This window comes from Cimex lectularius, unplaced genomic scaffold, assembly GCF_000648675.2.
Source record: "Cimex lectularius strain Harlan isolate CLEC.00 unplaced genomic scaffold, Clec_2.1 scaffold191, whole genome shotgun sequence".
NCBI lineage: Eukaryota > Metazoa > Arthropoda > Insecta > Hemiptera > Cimicidae > Cimex > Cimex lectularius.
In genome coordinates this window covers 293440-318553 of record NW_019392842.1, presented here as the reverse complement: position 1 = coordinate 318553, position 25114 = coordinate 293440, and the positions used below count along the sequence as shown (strand labels likewise).

Below are 25114 nucleotides of genomic sequence, written 5' to 3'. Positions count from 1 at the left end.
TGCTATACGTAAAAGGTTTTTAAAAAATTGTTTTATATTTTTTGCGATAAAGGATATTTATTAATTATAGAAATATACTTTTTTTAATTGGTACTTTCTAAATAAGACGTGCAATCGGATGTAATTGATTACATGGACTTGTAATAACTTTGACTGCTTTTCGAGAAATAACAATTGTTTACGGATAATTGAACTTATTGATAATAAAGGAGACACGTGTGTAAGACAGGGTTCTGGATGAACGGGTTTATCCAGTATTGTGTGTTGTGAATGTCACCTCTTTGTTGTCCTTCAACAAAGGTGGGGGAGATGAATGTCAACCCCTTCGGCTAATTCCCCCTTCGACCTGCCGCCCCCTGAGCCGGTATTCGACTTAAACTTCCGTCCGACTTTTCCGCCCCCGAGGACGAGGACGGGACCCTTGCGGTCGAGGGTTTGAAGAACTAATGCTATTAGACCGGTGCACAATGCCTTGGCAAGACCCCAACTTGCCCTTTATTGCAAAGCATCCCCTCTCATCTTATATATGCTGTGAAAACCAGAAATTAATCGTATGTCCCTTGTACAACGCCTGTTCGAACCAGGAATTCGCCTCTGCTCGTGAAGTTTTACAGTTGGTAAACTTTACAGAAGGATGCTCATACTCCAACAAATTCACTCTTTGAATTACTTTTTGTATTGCATATTTAATGTCTTACAAAAGTAAAGCCTCCTTAGAAAAAAAGTGTTCAATCTGTCTAATGCAATCAACACGTAAAAACTAAAGAGTTACAAGTGGTTAAAGAATTCTTCTTTCAATTTAAAACCTTTTGAATTTTAATATAATGAAATTAAAAATTGAACTTACAGAAGACCAGATCAAACATGATCTATCTGTATCAAAAAATACACTTATTATATACACACGTATCCTTTTATGATGGTCCGGCAAAATTTATCTTGAACCAATGATACTATCAAAAAATAAAAACATACTTGTTTAAATTTTTTTGTGTAGTTTTAAATGATTATTCGGAAATCGTGAGATGCGGTCTGGTGTGATATAGGTTTCAGAAAAACATTTTCTTTGTAGTGCCAACGTTTCGACCTTTATTGAGATCATCATCAGGGCCTGGGATTTACAAACATTGTTTAAATTTAACAAATACATGTAGGATATGGAAAAAAGTGAATTTATGCAATGCAAAAAAATATTTTTTATATTCAACCAAAGTGTTTGTTTTCTGCGTAATTGTGCCATTCTTGCATGTCATGTTGTGAGTGCCAGTGAGATATTGCTTTTTTATGTTTATATACGTCGGATTTTGAAGGGGTGGGAAGGAAGTCGGTATAGAAAGACGTTTTTGTATAGGGAGTCGGCTTCTTTGAGGTATAAATTCACTTTTTTCAACATCCTACATTTTTCTAAAATTTAAACAATGTTTGTAAATCCCAGGCCCTGAAGATGATCTCTATAAAGATCAAAACGTGGGCAAGATAAAGAAAATATTTTTCTGAAACCTACGTCACACCAGACCGCATCTCACGATTTCCCAATAATCATGGACTAACGGTTACTAATCACCACATACACACTAGTTTCAAATTTTTATCTTTTCTTGGAGAAAATTTATACACGGTGACTCAGGCTCAATTCAACTTTCAATACGACCCTACACATCATGAAACATCATTTCAATGGATTTTTTACTCTGAAAACAACGTTGCAATAGTATTTTAAATTGGTAAAAACATGAAAAAGTTATGATAAAACGTTTGAAAATACGCATTTTGTTTGTTTCGTTGTTAATTCTAATAATGTGCTTCTTCACTAGAGTAAACTAGAGTAGAGTAATTGCATTTTTATTTACATTTTGTCATTGACAAACTAGCATTATGAGAGCAAATCTTAATTCCTCGCATTAAATAAATTTTACAATAGCATCTATTCGTTACATCGGGTATTCCATTCAAAATGAACCGAAAATCACAGTTTTCCATCAACAGCGACTTGATAATTATGACTTCTTTATTGATAGGGGTAGTTTATTGATATTGCGCAATCGAGTTGTACTTACAGAAATTTCCTGATCGCCACAGAGTAAACCACAAAAAGTTTATTGGTGTAATAAAAAAAATCGGAATTAAAACTCGGGAGGTAACTTATAATGACCACTTAAAAAACATCAATTGAATTACACCAAGATTTGTATATAATCAAGCCACAATAAACTGCAACCCTTTCTAATAATATAGAAAAACTATTTTCAAATTTAGTTAATAACTCTTTCAGGTATTCAAAACCGAGTTTTGGACCCCATGCGTCTATTTTGAGGGTCATCGAGTTAATATTATCAGTAACTCGCTATTTATATATAGCAGAATATAACTATTATTTTGAAATTCTACTTACTTGAAGTTAAGATATTGAAAAAAAGAAAGTTCGATGTATGTGTAAACAAAGGGCTTGGAAAATTTTTACGTTTTATTTTATTTCTTATAGCTAAGGTATTATCGAATCCAATAAAAAAATATTCATAATGTTAATAAACAATAATTACATTAAGGTAAATTTTAACCAATTCCAAGACGTTTGAAAAAATTATTTTCACAAAATAGCGACACGACACAAGAGACACAACATATGTTGTGTGTAACCAGTCAGATGATTTTTTTTTAAAGAAAATAATTTTTTTTCCATTGTGTCATGAAACATACAAACAAATAGTACCAAGATATACGTGTTATATCGATATATAATTCTGGTGATTAAAATGTATACATACATATATTATAGATGGCTTTACGCTCGCATTTGGTACAGAAGCCAGCGCCGCCTCAACCTTTTATGGTGATTGGTCGGGAGGGTAAAAGCGAAAAGTCACTGAAAAGAAAGTTGGAATGAATTATAATTTATATTGAAATATGAAGTATCATATTTTTTATATATTTGATTAGGTCAGTAACATAACGGGAACTCTGGGGGGAGAGTGTATATCAAAAGAAAGATCATCTGTAATCTTTCGGTGGAGTATTGACTGGAGGGAGTGAATCCTGTTAAGCTAGAAGCTAGAATAATGTTTTCCAATTTTTTTTTTTTACGAGGGTTCGCAACAGCAGAGGTCATCTAAACCCTAAACCCTCAGGCTGCCGGTGTTTTTGAAAAAAAGTCCATTTGTAAGTATGTCCGGTTCGAATGCAGGGCCGCTGGATTCGACCCTGGACCTTTACCCGACCGTGATGAGCGCCGTGTCAACGCCTAAACCGTTGCGGCCCCCGACGCCCATTTTTTGTTGTTATTATTGTGAATTGTAGGTCTTTGACTGATGTCTCGTAATTTTTAGTCGTTTTGTACTTCCATTTCAATTATGCCATTTTAAGTCACATATGTAGACTTTATAACTATTATCTATATGCAGTCCTGTCTATTTAACGCAATTTTGCGCAGAAAATTGAATTTGAGAAATAAACGTTTGAGAGTATTTTGCGTTGAAGGGTAAAAAGATTTGTTTTTTATCGGTATTTAATCGATATTTACGGATCTATGGTTCTAAATTGAGGGATTGAACAGTTAGAACAGAATGAGGTTTGGTTGGAGGATTGTTGAATCGTCAGCAAAGGTACGGATGTGTTGGATTGTTGAAGGAGCTTCTTTTTGAAACAATAGAGATTGGATGGAAAAGATTGATGCTAGATCGATACCATGGAAAAAGAGATAAGATAAGTAGGATTTTGAGATGAGATATGTACTTGAGATGAAGGTTTGAAGGAACTGAATTGAGTTTCAGCAGTAAAACCTAGGCCAGACGCGATCGAACTCTTCATAGATGTTACGATGATGTCTACAACAAGATGAATTAGGTACACTTTGGAGTCTCAATTTTTAAAATGATTCAAAATGCTAATTATTTAAACAAAATTATATCAATAGGAAGTCGTTCTGCATTATTTATATTTAACTATTTATCTTAGGAGAATAAATGTATGAATTTTTGAATTTTACAGAGCAAGCTTTAGGTCTGCTTATTTTCGGAATTTTAATAACATTAATTCAAAAGTTGTTCAACTCGACGGCGTTCGTACGGAAAGATGAACTCACAATTAATGTGAAAAACCAACAAGCGAGATAAATAGAGGGGGCGCGTAGGGGAAAAAGTTTGCGCCGTTTGCTCCTGCAAAGTACACAACGAGGCCTTTTCCCCGGAATTCAGATGTACAGCAGGCCGGGAAAGCGAATTGTACGAGGACGGCGTTGTGGGAAAAGTTTTTCCTTTTTTTTCGAGGAGGCCGTGAGGCGCTATGCAGACGGCCACAATTATACGGGGGGTGGAGACGCCCTCCAAAATTTATGACAAGAGGCTTCAAGCCACCAGACCAACTTGTTGATAGCCGTAAACCGGAATTAAAAGTTCTTTCAACTTTTTATGTTTTATTTTCAGACCGGTGGGAAAAAATCGTTAATGTTATGCTTTCTCGAACAATTGATATCGCTACACGATTTAAAAAGTCTGTTTTTTACTAATAATGTAATTTTGACAGTTTTTATCTTATAGAATGTAAAAGTTCAATTTATACTTTTGATGAAAAGAGAGCCCAAGACCGAAATAAAATTCTAAAATATTGAGAGAGATTGACAAGAGTCTATCATCCAATTAATGTTCCATCTTTTTTGGTACTTTCAATTAATTATGATTTATAGTTGAGATAAAAAAATCAGTGTCACGAACGGGATTCGACCCCACGATCTTCGGCTGGATACGCCGCTGCTCCACCACTTGAGCTATTCGTGACCTCGATCTACTCGGACACTAACTTCCCATCTCAACCCCACCTTTTGAATTTTCCCTCTATTTTGCCATTTGTCAAATGTCGTGTAATCTATTTGATTCTCGGTTACAAATGAAATGGCCACGGAGATCTTTCGTGAAGATATACTTCATTTAAACTTATTAAATTCACTAGTTTTCGTGGTCCACTTGACCAATTAATTTCTTTTAATTAATTAAGGTTTTAGTTGGGATAAAAAAGTCAGTGTGACGAGCGGGATTCGAACCCACGATCTTCGGCTCTACCACTTGAGCTATCGTGACCTCGATCCACTCGGACACTAACTTCCTATCTCAACCCACCTTTTGAATTTTCCCTCCTCTTTGCCATTTTTTAAATGTCGTGGGCTCGATAGCTGTGCCATTGTATTGTGAATTTTATTCCATCTAGAAGAAGGAACCTTTGGCGGCCTTACTCGATTTGGAACAGGCTTTCAATCGAATGACATCGTGGTTTACACATGAATCCATATCCCAACCTTTATACACTTTTTATTTCCAAAATCCCATCTGCCTGTTAGGTACTTTAGAATTTTGGTTAAATCCTTGGTAATGTCGACGCAGGAGTTTACACGGTATCTTCCGGGGTCCGTTTTGTGGTAAGTACAAACTGTCGATATCTCTTCTCAAACATGGTGATGACACGGTCATATTTTTATAAAATCCCTATCCCACGTAAACTTTTCCACGCAACTCTACTTATTAGAGCACAGGTTTACAAAAATGCGCATAATAAACCCTTCTAAATCCAAAAGTGTTTTTATTTAAACCACTGGGATCAAGAATCGTTAAAGCTTTCCATGTAGAAAGTATAGAATAGACTATTGTAAAATATTTGTATCTCCTGGAGGATCCTTATCAAAACTAAAAATTGAAAAAGAAAATAGAAGAAAAATATTGGAATACTGATTCACCCCTGGGCTAAATCAAATTGTTCTATTAAGTTGAAATATTTTTATAATCGTTTTATGTGTTTATCATAATGTTTTACTATAAACATTGTCGCACTGTTGTTTTTGTGTTATTTTATTTTATTTTTTGTGTGTGAAGAGTGGAAGAATTAATTTATGTTGAATTTACGTATCTTTGCATATAGAATGATTTAGGTTCAATTAAATTTTGGCTATTTATTTTATTTAATTTTTCTTTTTCTTTTTTTTAAATTCATATGTTAACTAAAATAGGTTTAAATGAAAGACGAGTATTGCTCTTATCTTGAGCTCAATGTTTGTTTTTAGACGTCACCATTTAGTGACAAGAACATCAACTTACTGTTTCGGGGTTGGTGTTTACCCTTATTGAAATGCCAGAGATCGTACAATGCCCATACCCGCAAGGATGTTTTCCCTCTTGTCTGCAGAAGGCTCAAAATGAGAGAGTCTCTTACAAACTGACAATAAATTAATTAACTCGGATTATGTTGGAGTGGGAGGACTTGGATTGGTTGTCTTCCAAGCTACATTTCATTCCGGTATAGCGGAATTAATATGAGAGGTGTTCTCATTGTGGTCTATGTAAGAAGCTCTGAGCAAAAGAGCGATTAATTAACATCCGAGAGGGAAATTCAGTGCAAACAGATAAATCGCTATTTGTGTAAACTGAACAAAACGGAAAACCAAATTGTGTTTACTTGTTTGCAAGGTTTTACTAATTATATATTACAATATACATTATTTGACATTTATCCGATCTGCAAATGACTGAATCGACTCGCTATTTTTTGATTCGTTTAATTATTTTTTGCAGTTTAACATAAGTGGAAAAAAGTAAACAAATAAAGCGTTTCTCTAACAATAGGCAGACGTTTATTCCAAAAATACATAAAAACAACCTATTTGATATATTAACCGACGCGCTTTAAAAAGTTCCATTAAGAGGATTTTTTAGTGATCTTGAACAGACGAGCTTCGGAAAACTTGGCATCCATCCCTTGGGACGTTTGTTTTATTTTATATTTTTAATCCTCAACTCACTAAGAAGTCTCCTGGGGTGAAATTAAAAGATGGCAGATTATTTCCCTAAGCCATAATTACGGATGGAATCGGATCCGGCTGTGTCATGAAATCTGAGGGAATGGAATGGAAAAGGTTAAGGGGGGGACAAGGCAGTAATTTTAAACAATGTTACCAATTCAACGGTTTTTGGATTATAAAAGTTAGAGTTAAATTATTTACTCGAATTAAAAAAAAACACTAAAACTATACTCGGTGGTTTGCTATTACATGTAAAAAAATAGTTTGCAATAGTAAACTGTAGATAGAATGCGACAAAAACGGGTTTTCTAACAAACTCTCTCAAAATTTACGCTTTTTAATTTTTTCATGTATGAATGGACTCGTCACACCAATGAAACAGATTTTCTTCGTTAGCTATGAATCTTTTAAAAATTGAGTTTTTTAGAATCTAGGATAAATTTTGAAAAGATTGAGTCACCTTTGTACCTTAAGTCCATCTTCATTTAAACCAGTTGGTTTAATTTAATCGTAATTTAAAATTTAACCTGTTGCGTTCTAGTTTTCATATAAGAAAAATGCCGACTTCATTATAAACAAATCTTCTGTTTTGGTGATAATAGTAAAACATATTTATATTTTCCCTGACACGATGGATTTTTTTTTTTTGGGGGGGGGAGGATTAATCTAATAAACTCTTCGAGAATAAAACGTGCCATTCAAAATTTCAGAGTTAATTCGGGGTGTTGGTCTCCGAGTCAGTAAACTCATCCTGAACTGGCTCGGGGTCCGCGTTTCGGCGTTGAACCATCTTCAGTGAGGGACTTTCTGTCACTATCCGAGTAGGATTTATATGTCTTTGATTCCGCCAGTTGTCGCTAAGGGCGGTAAGGTACATGGTCAGTGGTGTTCATTGGTCGGGGTGACGTCGGTTATTTCCATTGTCGGTTATTATTTGTATCACACAATACGTTCACACAACTAAAAACACTCATAACAAAAACGCAAATGTTCAGAAAACACAAAATTGAAACCAATTCATCAATAAACTAACAACGCACAAGTAATAACCTGTACAGCATGAATCAGAGACTTATCAAATGAAGCAGTTTTTGTAAAATTCATCAATGTCTAGTAATTACTCAGACATCGTGTGATGCAGTCTGGTGTGATGTAGGTTTCAGAAAAACATTTTCTTTATCGTGCCAACGTTTCGATCTTTATTGAGATCATCTTCAGGGCCTTGTGTTGTCTGCATTTCAGCAAAAAAGTTATCTGGTTGATAGCCGATGCGAGTTTCTTCTCATTGTTGGCGATGTCCTTCAGGATACTTTTAGCTTCGTGTCCATATATAGTTGAAATTTGTTCATAGAATCCCATGTTCTTCGTACTTCTCGGTAGAAATGTGTGGTGATTAGTAATAATCAATAATTATTCAGAAATCGTGAGATGCGGTCTGGTGTGATGTAGGTTTCAGAAAAATGTCTAGTAAGTTTTGTTACATCGTAGTTAATTTTTCAAATTATCAGAGTTTTTAAAGTTTAAATTTTCTAATTCTAGGAAAAAGGCTATCAATTGTTCCTAAATGTTAGTAGATGACTCAATCTTTATTTAAGAAGATTTGAACATAGATAATAAAAATGATCTCAATTCTGATGAAAAATGCATGGGGGACGGAGAAATTTATTTATTAAGTCCATTAAAAAAATCAACATTTTAACAAAAAGGTCAGATTTATTAATAGTGAACACATCGTTTTAATTATATGAAAAATAGAATACTAGATATTAAATTTGAAACAATGCTTGACTTTAGAGAAGACGGTGACTCGTTCTTTTAAAAAATTTCTTACAAAACAACAAACAAAACAACCCACTTTTTTAAATAGATTCATAACTAACGAAGAAAATTTGTTTCTTCAATTAGACAACTCCATTTGTTCCGTGAAAAAATCCTAGTTTCTCGACGGAGTGAGTTAGAAGCCCCATAAAGCACTCCTTTTACGTTCAACTATCGCGAATATGTAAACATGCTAAAATTACATTGTTATTTGCTTCAAAAAGTTGGGAAAAGTTTCTTTTACGGAATCTAAAGGTACAAATTTACCGAGCTATTTTTTTTTTATGTATAAAGTTTTTCTGAACTAATTGTTCAACGGTTTTTTCCTTTTTACATAAAAATTATGTTTGGTGATTTCACCTGTCATTAATTTATCACCCCGCAGAACACAGGAGTAAATCTCATAATGTAAATGCTTACTTTTTGCTGTGTTACGCGAGTTCGAATTGATATATGATCGAGCTACAACAGTATTTTGAGATATGAAGAGTGCAGTTCAATATGGTGTTTTGAAAGATCAGAAATGATCTTAGTTGTCCCATGTGAATGATTGAAAACAAAAGATTTTACGTCAAAGTAGTTTATTTTTTTTATTAGGTTCTTACAAATTCAATTGTTTACATTCAGAAGAATATACAGGGTGTCCCAGTTCCTTCTGACGAAACTCAGGGCATTGATTCTACTCTTCGTTTGGAGCAAAAAATGATCAGGAGAAAATTTTCGCAAAGTTCTCTATTTTGAAGATATTCGTCAATTTAGGTTTTTTCAACTTTTCACTACCTTACCACATAAAAACGCTTACAACTTTCAAAATGTTGAGACTACAACAAATCCAATTATACCATTTGAAAGAACGCTAAATTTGCTGTAAAATGCTTCTATTTGCAATAATCTGAATGACATAAAATGTTAGCCAATATCAGTTGGAACATGTCAAAATTACAAAATTTAAAATTTTGGTCATGATTGCACGTTCTACTGAGGTTAAAAAAATACCCACAACTTGTCAAATTTTACAAAAACTTCTTAATCTAATATGCTTTACGTTGATATATCCAGGTTTTTAAATAACGTTCTATTACAGTTCAAAAATAACAATTGAATGTTCGAAAACGTGAGCTAAGGTAAATTTGAAGGGGGGGGGGTTGCTGCTTGTTTTAACAAGGGTTTGCAACGGCAGAGGTCATAAACCCGCAGGGTGCCGGTGTTTTTGAAAAAAAAAAAAAAAAAAAACATTTGTAAGTATGTCGGGTTCGAATGCAGGGTCGCTGGATTCGAACCCGGACCTTCGCCTTACAGTGATGAGCTCCATGTCAACGCCTAAACCGTTGCGGCCACCGACGCCCCCTATTGCATTATAAACTGTTAAATTGTATTCCTTAAATTTACATTTGGTCTCGTTTATCTTTATGGTCAAGTTTTCGTGCCTCTCCTTCTCTAAGGAAATGTGAGATTTAAGGTTTCTGTGGGTGAAGACACGATCAGAATGGAAGGTACCATCGTTGTATCATCTGTAAGAGTACCATAGGACTAGATTGATTAGCGGAAGGTGCCTTGGGTACTATTTAAGAGACACCAGCGTTAATTAGAAAGATGGGGGAAAAGTGCATGGCCCTGGATCAAAAAAAATCTGGTGGATTTGATGATAAGATAGTAGATGTTGGAAAGGATGCTATTGAGTATGATAGCCGTCTGTCGTTCCGTAATTTATTAAACGCATGCACTAATTGAATTCCGACGCACCATTTTTTAAGCTTAAAGTAGGAGGTGATGGCAGAATTGAGGCTACGAACGTTGAAATTTATGAGACATGTAAGAAGAAACAAGGAGATATTTGCATAAGTTCTCACAATGTACTCTCCAATTGAGCTTTGGTCTAAAGGTATAAAAAATTGAAAGTAAAGTAATTCTTGTCATGCAGGATGATTTAACGTCAACTATGCGTTGGGTGCTGCGAACAAGTGGTCAAACCACTTGATTACATTTCTTTTCATATTATTCTCCATTAAAAATCCGTGGGGTGTGTTTCGAACCCGGCAAATACGAGTCCGGTCTCCAAAACCTCTCAGCCACCATGGTCCGGGTTTATAAAAGTTAATACTTAAGTAATCATAATTTATTGAAATATAAAACATCTTAGTGCAGATAAATGTTGCTTTGGGTCCATAATCACACTCAGTAATAAGCAGCTTCCTAGTTAAACAACAGTGAATCATCTCTATAACCTATCTTAATATGCTTGGTGCAGTTCTAGATAAAGTGACTAATTGAAAACACGACCCTTCCTCTCGAAATTAGATATATTACAATGCGTCATTTTCCATCCGGTTTAGGAATACATAAATTCTAATTGGTAAACGTTCACCTTCTTCTGCAGGATCCGCACGTTCGTTATACATTTCATATTCACAGGCCATTTAAACTTTCAGGGGCAAATGAATGGCCTGCAGAGAGGGTGACGGAGCCCTGTCGTTAGGGGGAATGACTCGGGAGGGAATTTCGATTTGAATCAATTCATCAGTTTCCTCGCACGCCTTATTTCCCTCTCCAATGAATCAATGCACGGTGAAAGAGCATTTTCAGGAAATTACACGCGGATAAACACTGGAAACTAAAGGCTCGCATTTTTTGCCATTTTCCAATATATATAATTCGTGAATAGAAAAACGATCTCTACTCGTTAATTTTTATTTAAACATGTTAGTAAACTGGATTAAAATTTACGAAAAAAAGGCGCACCAAAGTGCGAGCGAGAAACAAAGAAAAAGAAGCGAAGAGGGAAAATGAGAGAGAAAAAATAAAGAGTGCAAAATGGAGATAAGAAATTAGATTTGTCTTAAAAAGAATACAAAAATAAAGAACCTTAACGTTCGCATGACCTAAAAAATCTCATTTAAGCCATAAAATGTGGTTTTGTTTATTAAAAATACATATTCGATTTGTCCTTTCTCTATACATTTTTTTGGTCATTCATTCTAAACTATCCGAAAAAGTCACATATTTTATTAAAAAAATCGAATTATCGTGAAGGACAGCATGGAAAATAATTTGTGACATCATCAGCAAAACCCACACAATTTGATCATCATATTAATAGGTCAGTAGAGTAAATGAGAGGAATTTTGTGCTTTCAAATCTGATTTGGCCCCTTCTAGGTCGATGGCAAAATAAATTTATCGCCGGCAATTAGATCAGGCCGGGTACCAAACTAATGAAGATAGCCCGCAATCAAGGGTTCGTGTTTAATAACACCGCTCCATTCTAATAAAAACGTTTTAATTGCAAACACTTATTCAACGGTTAGACGTTCAACAAAAAAAAAAAACCTATCAGAAAATTGAAAAAAAATGTTGCAATTTTATTATACTTTTATTTAAGAAAATAGATTCAACAACTTATCTTCAAAATAGAATTTATTAAATTCAATTTGTTACAGTAATACAGAATAGAGACCAAATCCTTAACCTATAAAACACCCCTTTTTACACTCAGATTTCATTTTTACAAAATGTAGATCGATTTAAAATTTGAAATCAATTCGCGCTATTAAAGTTTGAAAAACCTAAACATGTAATATATTTTTAACGGGGAAAATACGTTTATGGTCTAGTTGGTCTGGTTGAAAGCAATTCGCCAGATACATGATACCTTACCGATATGATTTACTACTGATTCTCACGAAAAGGAAAAGTTAAAGCGATTGCGATAGAAATTGTACGCTGAGACTGTTTTTCTTTGAAGATTTTTTTAAATTGAAAATGCAGAATCGAAATTGTTTCCAAATCATAGGTCGAATACAAAAAAGCGTGCTTTTTTAAAACATTTTCATTCTATTATTTTAGCTGAATATATCGTTTGCTACCAACTTCAGATAAATTGCAAAAATGATCCAAAACTACCAACCATCACTGAGCTAAGGACGCGTCCGTTATGTAAATCATGCAAATAAATTTTTGTTTCCGTGATTTAAAAAATCAAAGTAATTTCTTTTTGTCATGCAAAACCTGCTTTTAAAGTTTTTTTAAAAACTATGATCTAACTAATTTTAGTGAAACTTTTTTTTTGAACGACAATCTTTTGAAAGTAAATTACATAATTTTTTAAATTATGTTTCTATCTTTACTGTATTAAAGAAGCCAAATAAAACAGTCTTTACCAACATTTAAAACCCTTAAACGACTTTTCTTAGCAAACAAAAAAAGAACATTTTTGGGCGTGATAGAGCAATTACTTTTTCGATTTAGGTTGTTCTACTTAAAACTGCTTAACTTCTTTGGATTGTAATTAATGTCCAAGTTCCTTACAGGCAAAAGGCTGAACCTATGGTATGGTAAAAAAGGATACTAGGAAGCGGGGTTTGCGATCCTCAGGCACTGCAGCCTTCTGGCTTATAGTACGTTAGGTTAAATCTCCATTGAGCTGTTGCTTCGCATTCGAAGATCATATGAGTGGCTGTTTCTTCCTCCTCATTACATAATCTGCAAATGGGATCGTCGTTGTATACACCCATGTTGTGTAGATTTTTTGTCCACTATCGCTAGTACAACCTCCGATAAGGGACTTTAATGTTTAACGGACACCTCTATTTGTAGAACAGGTACAAATTCACTTCCAGATAACATCTTTTTTTTTTAATCCACGGTTCGTAGCAATTCTTATCCAAAGGTTGAAAAATCCCAAGTTCTCCGTGGTTGAAATATTTTATTTTGTCTAGTACATGAATGTTTCGGGCCTACGGTCTAACATCAGCATCATTTGCATCTAAATATCGAAAACCTCTTGCACAATTACCCTCTGAAGATACAATTGGCAATTGTGCCATGAGGTTTTCGATCTTTAGGCTGTGATGATGGGCCGTAGGCTTGAAACGCATGTAATAGACAAAACTGAATAAAATATTCCCACCACGGCGAACTTGGGTTTTTTTTCAACCTTTGGATAAGAATTCCAGAATTTATTATTTTCTCTCATAATGCGAGTTTGACAAACAATGACATAATGTAAACTGTAAACTATAAATGCAATTGTTTACTTTAGTGAAGAAGCAAATTATAAGATTTAACAACGCAACAAACGAAATGCTTTTTTTTCAAACTTTTGCTATAACTTTGTTATTTTGTACCATTTAAAATCCGATTGCACCATTGTTTTTAGCGTAAAAAATCCTTTAAAATGATGTGTCAGAATGTATAGGGTCGTATTTGAAATTTTGAAGTTGAACTCGGCTTGTGTTACCCTGTATAATTTTTCTCCAAAATAATGTAAACATTTGAAACTAGGCTAAAAATTTTTAAACTATTATTTTTTGTTTATTTGATAGCGTCATTGGTTCAAGAAAAATTTAGCCGGTCCATCGAAAAAGGGCACCCTGTTTACTTATATTTGCTGACCATTATAAGGAAAAATTATAACTTTTTTATTGCAAATAAATAAATAAAAATAAAATGGCGTTATTCATTTTTAAGAGAACTGGACATCGGAAAAATAAAATTGCTCACAGCTAATAAAACCCAATGTTTTTTATTTTTCCGGTGTAAAAATTCAAGTTTTCAAGTTTAAAAGCTTCCACTTCAGTTTTTTAAATTTATATTAATTAATTACATTAACATAATTTAAAAAAAAGTTTCGTTATCAATGCAATAAAGTATGCCTGATAATTTGATTTTTATATAAATATTTGACTCTTGTAAATATGATAATTTTTGTTAAAACGGAGTTAGTGTTATGTTTAACATTATCTAAGATATTATCTAAAATAAGAAAGTTGAATATGTCAACAAAACTCCACGAGAATGATAAAAATTTATGAGATTCATTAGATTCAGGTTATAAATTGTTAGAAATTAATTGGACGTGCTTTGGAGCATTTCAAGAAGGAAGGTTGAAATCCAATAAAACAATTTGACAGTAATTAAAACGAGACAAGACAACTCAGAAGAATAGATAAGTGAAGGGATGATGGGGTGAGGGGTGGATTTTATAAAATTGAAAACCTTTCTAAGTTGAGAAGAACGAAGTGTTAGGAATTCGTTGATAATCCGCCGTTGATGTCATAGCAGCGAGGCCCCAGGAGATCTAAAAACGAAATATTTCATGATAATTATTTAGAAAAGTTGAACGACGCGCGGGATCAAGATTAAGGGAGAACTTTGATCCGGCCGATTAGTACGTCGGAGCTGTTCACAGGCCCAGGGGATATAAATTATGTTTAACTTGACACTCGACCTACCGAACCCTCTTAGCGCCCCCGAGAGCCACCCCCGTCGGACCAGACAGTTTCCCTCACAACTTTACTGAACTTTCCCTCTTCCTCGTTGACGTTTAATTCGGTGTAAATGTACATTTCGCGTTTTTTTAGAGAGAAAACAAAGTGAATAAAAATTAAAAATTCTCCCTTCACCCTATCAACCAGTATACGTACAATATGTTTTTTAATTAAAAGAAACGACTCCACCATTCATTGTTACACATTTTTTATACGTTTAATATTAATTTATTTCGTTATTTATTGACGGATGCATTTTATTTCATGATTATTTTTTCTATTATTATTGAATTCAACAGATTTGATTGACTATATTTCCATTCCACACAGTCAGTTATAAATTACGGAATCCAATAATAAAATACATGTAACAGTTATTAAAAGAATATAATTATTGACACTTTTAATTTACGGATATTATCATTTGAATGAACTTTTATTTACGTTTTAACACAATTAAAGAAATTAGAACCGATTTTTCAAAAATATTTTTTTGAGAGTCTTGCCAAGAATTTAGGTCTTCTTAACCTAGCTCATTCGGTATTTCAAGTTGGTTTCGCTTTCGTTGGCTCGTTCCCAACGCAGAACTGAAGATGTCGAGATGCTGAAACGAGTCTTTTTGACAAAACCAGAGAGGATTAACTAATAATTACTCTCTCTCCATTATCTCTTAGTTCACCTTTTTATCTTTTGTCTTTCAATTATTTCTCCCTCTCTCTCTCTCTCTCTCTCTCTCTCTCTCTCTCTCTCTCTCTCTCTCTCAATCTCTCTCTCTCTCTCTCTCTCAATCTCTCTCTATAAACAGATAGACAGATAAATAAATAAATAGATAGATAGATAGATAGGTAGGTAGGTAGGTAGGTAGGTAGGTAGGTAGGTAGGTAGGTAGGTAGGTAGGTAGGTAGGTAGGTAGATAGATAGATAGATAGATAGATAGATAGATAGATAGATAGATAGATAGATAGATAGATAGATAGATAGATAGATAGATAGATAGATAGATAGAGAGAGAGAGAGAGAGAGAGAGAGAGAGAGAGAGAGAGAGAGTGAGTGGCAGAAAGAGAGAGAGAGTGTAGGAAAGATAGGATGATATGAGAAGAGTAAAATAGGTAGAGGAAGAGTGAAAGCGGAAAAGGATGGAAAGACATAGAAAGATAGATGAGTAAAAAATTAGAGTGATAAGAGAAGAGTAAAATAGAGAGAGAGAGAGAGAGAGAGAGAGAGAGAGAGAGAGAGAGAGAGAGAAATGATTAAGATAATAAGAGGATGAAAAAATAAATTAAAGATAGTTTCTCGGTACGGATAAATAGATTATGAAAGCAGACAACGAGATAGGTGTATAAAGAAATAGTTGCAAAAAAGAAAAAGAAAATAAGTAATTAAAAATATCTAATTAGCGGGTATGGAAAAAATTAAAAACAACAACGAATAGAGACAGAGGTAGATATATAGAACGACAGATAGATAAAGATAGAGAGAGAGAGAGAGTGATAAGAAGGAGCAAGGGAGTGAGATAGAACGAAGGCATAAAAGAGAATCATTCTACCAGGTATGTAACAAATGGCGAAATCGAGCTGACATAAAGAAGAAATTAAGAGACAGAGAAAGATAGACTGTTGATTGCTTAATATTTTGTTTATAGTCGAAGAGGACAAAAGCGAGATAGATATATAGAGGTAGAGATTAAGGGAAGAATTAAGAGATCATTAAAAATGGATAACAAGTGATACGCCCAAATGAGCAGTAGTTAAATGAGTAAACTAAAACCGCGCATTTCAGCAATTTTGATGTGATTCCGTGAAAGGACCACCAATCCATTAGTAAGACCGGAATATCGTTAAGTAATCTATAAAACCCAGCGTTTCTCGATCTCGCGAAAAGTGGATTTTGATGTCACAGATGAAGTTTGATTTGATGATAATTTTAATAATTTAAATAAAAAAGGGTTAAGCAAATCATTATTTTTCACAGGGTTTTACGATTGTTGATTTTTTATTCCGTTTAATGTGTCCACAGGACAAAAGTTATAAGAGGAGTAGTGGAATTATATTTTTCTTTTTCTTATTAATGGTTAATTAACTGCAATCATAATTTTTTTTAACAATGGGAATTATTTACCATTCAGCAAATCTCTTTAGTTGATAAAATGTAGTTTAGTCAAGTTGCAGAATGTTTACAATAACTGAAAGATTTTATTTTTTTTATTAAGCATTGCTTGGGAACTGCTAATTATTATTTATGTACAGTTGCTGGAATTATCTGCATTGATGTTTCCAATGTATCACAGATATGGGCACCAAAGGCTGAAAGGTGCTTTGAATTAACAGCCTTACCCGCGGGACATTAAATGCTGTGGAAAAGTCAAAAACCCCATTAAATAATAAAGAGTTGGGATAAGGGAGCCACAAGTAGTCGTTGAATAACTAAATAAAGGGAAAATTGAATGTGAGCCTTTATCTAAGCCTTGTGCCTGCTTCTACAATTCAGCGTTAGAAAGTAGGGGGCCATTCTGCCAAAGCTTTCTTTACAGCTTCTCGAGACTGTAACTTAGATCCCTTTATAGGGCGTATCGGCTGGAGGGGTATTATAGGAGACTCTAAGATGTGCCTTTTGCAGTCCCTGTGTCCTGTGATTTCTCCCTCGGCTTGCATTATTTCGTTCTATTCTTTTCGTATCGAAACGTCAATTATTTTCACCTCTAAAGACAAAACACTCTTAATAAAAATAGTATCACTTAAACTCTGAAGCAATTTCATGTATTAAATTTAATAGTATTTATAATTTATTGTTGAAAATAGTATCGAATTTTTTAACTTTCAGAAGTATCCCAACGTGCAAGATTGCAAGATTTAAATTATAACTAATTAAGGTTTTTAGTAGAGATAAAAAAGTCAGTGTCACGAGCGGGATTCGAACTTCGGATCTTCGGCTAGATACGCCTCTGCTCTACCACTTGAGCTATCGTGATTTCGAACGGGTCGGACATTAGCTTCCCATCTCAACCCCACCTTTTGAATTTTCTCTCCTTTTTGCCATTTTTCAAATGTCGTGTAATCTATTTGATTCTTGGCGAAAAATGAAATGGCAACGGAGAGCTTTAGTGAATACTTCATTTAAACTTATTAAATTCACTAGTTTCGTGGTCCGCTTGACCAATTAATATCTTTCAATTAATTAAGATTTTTAGTTGAGATAAAAAAGTAAGTGTTATGATGTTGACGATCAAATTCAAAGCAAGCCCCACGCACACGTTCTTCTCTCCATATGTTATAAGCTTAACATTTTTTCAAACTTTATTTTTGAAATAAATTAAAAGGAAATATCCTGAAAAAAATGTGTAAGAGTTTTAATTATTTTTTATCATTAATTTAATCATTTTAATTATCATTAATAATTTATTTTATTATTAATATTAATTTATTTTATCATTAATAATTTAATCATTTTAATTATCACTTTTCTACGGATCGAAGACGATTTCGGTGTTAAATTTATTCAGACATATAAACCGTTCAGACGCACTTGACATCGATTAATCAATTTGTTTATTTTTAGATAAAAATCATTAATTTAAACAATTAAAACGTTTAAGTTATGCCAGATTAAGTACAGGGTTTTAATCTTCCAAGTTCTATTTAGTTTGCCACCGTTGATACATTGTTTATTAGGAATTAGAAAGGTGAACTCGGCCCTTGTTTATAGTAAACGTTTAAACCTTGTTTCGCTATAATTCCTGGGAAGAGTTGCCAGGTGCACATTCGTCTTGGCACTGGAATTAAATTCCAACCCGACGTCTGGATTTATGTCGGATGGATCGACCTGCAGTTTTATGCGGTTTTCCCCTTAAATCACCCGGGAAAAAGAGACATTTCGTGATACGACGTGGCCGGCTTTTCGGAAATGGACGGAAATATACATTTAATAAATTCAGGATGGGCTACGTTGAAAATTCTGTGCATCGAGACGACCGGCTTGACATTCATCCCAGATCTGACCTTTATGCCAAAATTATCTCTAGTCTTCATCTAAAGATCGGAAAGAAATTTCTCAAAAATATACCTCTCGTCAAATAAGACAGTCTAAGATCTGAAAATAATTCAAAGATTACTATGTAGCACCAACAAATTCTATGTATTTTGACAAAACTAAATTTTTATTTTTAAAGGCATATTCAGCAATAAATATCATGTAAACTCAAATTACCATTTACAAATTAAATATCGCTTCAAGTAATCATCCAAGGTCTATTTGGTTTCACATAATATCCTAAACAGATGTTTGACATTAACAAATAACTTCGTTAAGTACGATAAATTTAAATATCTCATGATTCAAAACATAAAAAAATTGGTTACCTTAATTAGAATAACTGTGTGGTGATTAGTGACCGTTAATCGATATATATTTAGAAATCGTGAGATGCGGTCTGGTGTGATGTAGGTTTCATCAAAACATTTTCTTTATCGTGCCAACGTTTCGAGCTTTATTGAGATCATCTTCAGGGCTTGCGAATTACGAACATTGTTTACATATTACAATTACATTTTGGATGTGGAAAAGTGAATTTATACAATGCAAAAATATTTTATATATTCAATCAAAATATTTCTACTCACTCAAAGTTTTTGTCTTCTGTGTAATTATGCCATTCTTGCGTGTCGTGTCGAGAGTGCCAGTGAAATTTTGCTATTTTGTGTTTATATACGTAGGATTTTGAAGGAGTGGGGAAGGATGTCGGTATAGAAAAGACTAGAAATACTTTGATTGAATATATAAAATATATTTTGCATTGTATAAATTCACTTTTCCACATCCAAAATCTAATTGTTATATGTAAACAATGTTTGTAAATCCCAGGCCCTGAAGATGATCTCAATAAAGATCGAAACGTTGGCAGGATAAAGAAAATGTTTTTCTGAAACCTACTTCACACAAGACCGCATCTCACGATTTCTAAATAAATTAGAATAACTGTTCAAAGTTTTTGTTGTTAAATGCGATGTGATAACCTGATCTATAGAAATTCATCTTTGGTTGATACCAGATACTTTGACGATCAAGTTCAAAGCAAGCACCATTCATAGGATGTCGTTTTCCTGTACGTATGTTATAAGCTTAAAATTTTTCCAAACGTTATTTTTGAAATAAATCAAAAGGAAATATCTTTAAAAAAAATGTGTCTTTCTTCCTCTTACACATTTTTTTGAAGATATTTCCTTTGGATTTATTTCAAATATAAAGTTTGGAAAAATTTTAAGCTTGCAACAAATGGAGAGGAAAGAGAAAGGGTGAGTATGATATATATATATATATATAATTTCATTACTTTAATGAAAATATTTGAAGAGAGGTTTTGAGGAAAATACATTTTAAAGTTAATATTGTGGGCTGGGCCTGAGCCAAGTTATCTCATAATTTTCAAATATACGCTGTAAAAATGTGTGGTGATTAGTGACCGTTAATCGATATTTATTTAGAAATCGTGAGATGCGGTCTGGTGTGATGTAGGTTTCAGAAAAACATTTTCTTTNAGATACAAAATAAATTTATCATGCATCTACTGATCCACGCAGATATATTCAAATAAGCAAACTTCACAATTACACCACTGTTACTTCTATCAAGAGGATAATAAAAGAAAAAGTCGAAGATTTTTTGAAAAGTGTGGTGATTAGTGACCGTTAATCGATATTTATTTAGAAATCGTGAGATGCGGTCTGGTGTGATGTAGGTTTCAGAAAAACATTTTCTTTATCGTGCGATCGTTTCGATCTTTATTGAGATCATCTTCAGGGCCTAGGATTTACAAACATTGTTTACATATAACATTTACATTTTGGGTGAGGAAAAGTGAATTTATACAATGCAAAATATATTTTTTTATATATTCAATCAAATGTTACAATGTTTGTAAATCCTAGGCCCTGAAGATGGTCTCAATAAAGATCGAAACGTTGGCACGATAAATAAAATGTTTTTCTGAAACCTACATCACACCAGACCGCATCTCACGATTTCTAAATAAATATACGCTGTACGTTTTCTCCCATAATAAAGTTATTACCGTACAAATACTTCAGTCCTATTGTACTAAACGTGAAAAACACACCTGAGAAAGGTCCAACAGAAGAGAAGTTTAAAACATCGTAATTCCCATGGATAAATAGGGCTGGCAGAACTTTTAACGGCGTAATGATCAAAGAACAAGCCTACAGCGTCACACGTTGTGTAATCTTCAGGGATGTTGATTAAAATCTGAAATATGTTACAAGCATGAAGTAAGGACTGACAATTTCGTACTTAATATACTTGAGATGTTCAAACGCAAACTAATATTAACTGCTCAATGTGAAAACAAAAACGTCCTGGTACCAGTGTTCAATTTTCTATAATTTGAGGATGGAAAAAAGAGTTCAAGTCGTTAGGAGATGCCCGGGTTTTAAAGAATTTAGTACCATGATTATTACCGTTATTTTTTCCATATTTTATTGGTATTCTCAACAATTTAAGAGATGAATGGGTATCGTAGCACTTTTGACAGCTTTCTTCAAATGTTGACCTTTTTAATTGTAAAATCCATTTTTAATTTGATCATTTTTTAATATTTATTTTGATTATTAGGTACTTAAATAAAAAGTTTTATTGAGCCTTCTAGAATCAAAATTAGCTCTATCCCACCCATGTCAATTTAGGGAAAATGCGAAAAACTGTTGCTTTGTGTAAAACTGTTTTATTTCTTTGTAATTTCACCTCATCTTCCGGCAGACTGGTACAACAGTAAATATTTAATTTAAATATATTTGCCGTTTTTAAAGCAGCTGTATAATATTTAAAAACCGAATTATTAAAATAAATAAGTGCCGAAACTCGCGGTTAATTGTTTAAATAATAATTGGACGGGAATCATTGTTCATCGGTAGAAAATGTTCTCGTCGAGTTGAAACGGATGGGAGCCGAGTCGAGAATTCTTTGTTCGAACTATAAGCGTAATGAAATTTTAATACAAGGCCCAGTTGCGGAACTGCGAAAATTTTGGTTTAATTGGCTCGAAACGTAAACAGAAAATTCAAAGACAATTTGTTCCCCGTTTGTGACAATTAGGCTGACACGCAATGTGCTGAAGGCAGCTAATGAAATTCGACTTACCATTGGGACCGATTTAAATAAATTGAGACTAACGTATTTGTAAAAAATCTGCACGAAAACAATCAAATTTTTTAGTTTACACCGTGTACATAGAATTTTTGGATATAGTTATAGAATGAGAAAAAAAGATGGAACAACAAGTAAAATTTATATTTTATATAAGCGTTCATTTGTTAACAAACATATCGTTAATGATGTATTAATTACAAAATATAATAATACAATACTTTATATTCATAAAGATACTGTAAAATAAATACTTAGTTAACCACCACCACCAACCATAACGAAAGCATCAAGTCGTAATTCTCATTGCAAAAGCTCACAAATTCCACAACTTCATATAGCACACCACAAGAAAAGTGACACAAACCGAAAAATGATAAAAATGGGATTATTTAGTGTTTTTTTTAATATTCGGGTGTGTGATGCTACAGGAAAAAATTATTAAACTGTAGGTGGACTCTTAGCTGCTAGGAAGCACAGTGTCACTTTTGAATTGGCGGGAACGTATTGTCACCATTCACGAAAAATGGCAAATAGTTCTGCGTCGAGCTTTATAGAATCGGTGTGAGTATTTATCAAGAAAAATGACACATCATTTTGATTTACGCCAGTTTTTTCATGTTTAGTGAAGATTATGCTGCCACGAAGCCACATTTTCACACTGAAAAAAAATTGTTAAATCCATAGTACAAGTACGTTTTTCGTAATGTGAAATTAATATTGGCCCTAATGATGACCTTAAAATAAGTCGCAAGCTTGGCAGTAGCAACTGAATTTGATTTTTTTCTTCAAGACCATACCTTGATCTAAAGTGTTTCTGAGTTATTTTAGTTTCATTTCTTTTATTTCAATAACATTCTTAAGTATAATTCAATTAATTAAGGTTTCTAGTTGAGATAAAAAGTCAGTGTCACGAGCGGGATTCGAACCCACGATCTTCGGCTAGATTCGCCGCTGCTCTACCACTTGAGCTATCGTGACCTCGATCCACTCGGACACTAACTTCCTATCTCAACCCCACCTTTTGAATTTTCGTCCTTTTTGCCATTTTTCAAATGTCGTGAAATCTATTTATCTCAACTAAAATCCTTAATTAATTGAAATATATTAATTGGTCAAGCGGATCACGAAAACTAGTGAATATAAGAAGTTAAAATGACCTTGACATATGCCCTTGGCCTCTTCAATAAAGCTGTCCGTGACCATTTCATTTATCGCCGAGAATCAAATCGGTCCATTATTTTAATTTAAAAAACAAGTTTCATTTCTGACAAAAATATTTTCTTATAGAAATATTTTGTATATGTTTATCGTATATACGTCGTTAAAAAGCTACTTTTTTCTTCGTTCAAATCGTAAAAATCGGAAAAATTTTAGGGGCAATAAATAAATAAATTTAAATTCAATAGAAAATGTATATCTAGGGGTCTCTAATGATGCTTAAACGAAATTTCAAATTAGTTTTACAAAACAAAAATTATGACCTAGTTTACTTGAAAAATATTTGGATTTTAGAAATTTTTTGGTTATTGATAAATTTTGATATATTTTAATACGTATTTTTTGAAATCTACATAAAAGTGCTGAAAAAGATATATTGATTTAAGCAAATAGAACGGAGAAATAAAAATATAAAAAAACGGAAAATTTCAACTTTTAATTTTTTTTACGAAACCAGGGCCTACTCACAACATGTAGCAGATACTTGGTCCGAATTTTGGAGTGTAGCATCACCATAAAAAGGTTGGTCAAAATCCATAACAACCTGGTGCCCCTCTCCTCTTGTTAGAATATTAATCTTTCAAGCCGTTGCGTTTGAAGGTCTCCTGTGAAAGAAGAATTCTTCCAAACAGAGAATTCCTGTATCACTTTATCAGAAGTTTTACAGTATTCATATCTACTCATTTAAATATTTGAGAATTAAGTTGGAACAAATTTGTTATTCGACCGTATTGCTATAAATATATTGTGTATTTATTATATTTATTTTCCAAAGGTGTTGAAGAATTTAGTTTATTTTTACTGGGAAAAACATGTACCATTTTGAGATTTGTACGTAATGGCTGACTTAATTTAAGAACGACAGTTTGAAAATTTAATTCATATAGTGTTTGCAAAATTAGAATAATGACCAAATTTTTCTATTTACTAAAAAGGTTGTCCTCTCATGTCTGATTGTAGTACTTCGGTACCGTTCAATAATGTATGATGTGTAACATTTATCGCAACGCGTGGGAAAGAGATCAAAGTAACTACACGCCGTAAATTCTTTTTCATTGTTGTTAGACATGGCACAGCACGATCCTTTCCTTCCTTATAATAAATTGGATCCGTGTGCTGAAAGTGCATTTCCATCCACCACCGGCGGCGGCAAACAACGTCGCCCGCTCATCACCAAATGGATGTCTATCAGCCGGATGGGGTGCGTATAGTGGATTCATTTCCCGAACGGTTCCTATGTCTTATCGGGTGGAGTGCGGGTGCTGAAACATATCGGCCAGGACATCTAATGCATCGTAATGTCTCCCGGTCGGCTGGAAGTGGAGGAGAGCCGAGTCGTTAGGCGGGCCATTAGGGTCACCCGGGCATTGTCGTACTGCATTAAAATGGGAGGAAAAACAAATAGAAAATACGTGTATTTTGTGTAGACCCTTTTTCTGATAATTTTTATATTTCCTTGCCGAAATGGTCTAAATAAAATGTTTACAAACGTTCCATATTCTTTAGTAATGCGAATCAATCAACTTTAATTACAAAATTTCAGAAAATATTTACATTTTTTTAAATATTAAATTAAATAATCCATTTGTGTTTAGTGGTCTAATTGACCATATTAATTACTGAAATTATTTATCCTTATGAAAGTCTTGGTGGAGAGGTGTTGAGCCGAAAGGTCGTGGTTCGAATCCCGCTCGTGACACTAACTTTTTCATCTCAACCAAGACCTTACACAAAAAGAATAAATTATTAAATTAATATTAAAAAATCTATAAATTAATAATAAATATTTAATGGAAGTAGTCATAAAATTTGCTCATTTTCACACATTGTCTAAATCTATGAAAAAAATTGAACCTACATAACTTCGTATATAACGTCGC

The 25114-nt window shown here is 33.4% G+C and overlaps 1 protein-coding gene and 1 long non-coding RNA gene across 4 annotated transcripts in view; one reads left to right on the top strand and one right to left on the bottom strand.

The window, feature by feature from the left end:
- The window catches only part of LOC106664932, a 205050-nt gene that overhangs the window by 126877 nt on the left and 53059 nt on the right, over positions 1-25114 (top strand). The gene's annotated exons all lie outside the window — the stretch shown is intronic.
- The window catches only part of LOC112127538, a 55026-nt gene that overhangs the window by 6547 nt on the left and 23365 nt on the right, over positions 1-25114 (bottom strand). For all 3 annotated transcript variants that reach the window (XR_002910613.1, XR_002910614.1, XR_002910612.1), the window contains exons 2-4: positions 20971-21116; positions 14590-14671; positions 2766-2863 (exon numbers count right to left, since the gene is read on the bottom strand). This is a non-coding gene — a long non-coding RNA (uncharacterized LOC112127538). The remainder of the gene's footprint in view (positions 1-2765; positions 2864-14589; positions 14672-20970; positions 21117-25114) is intronic.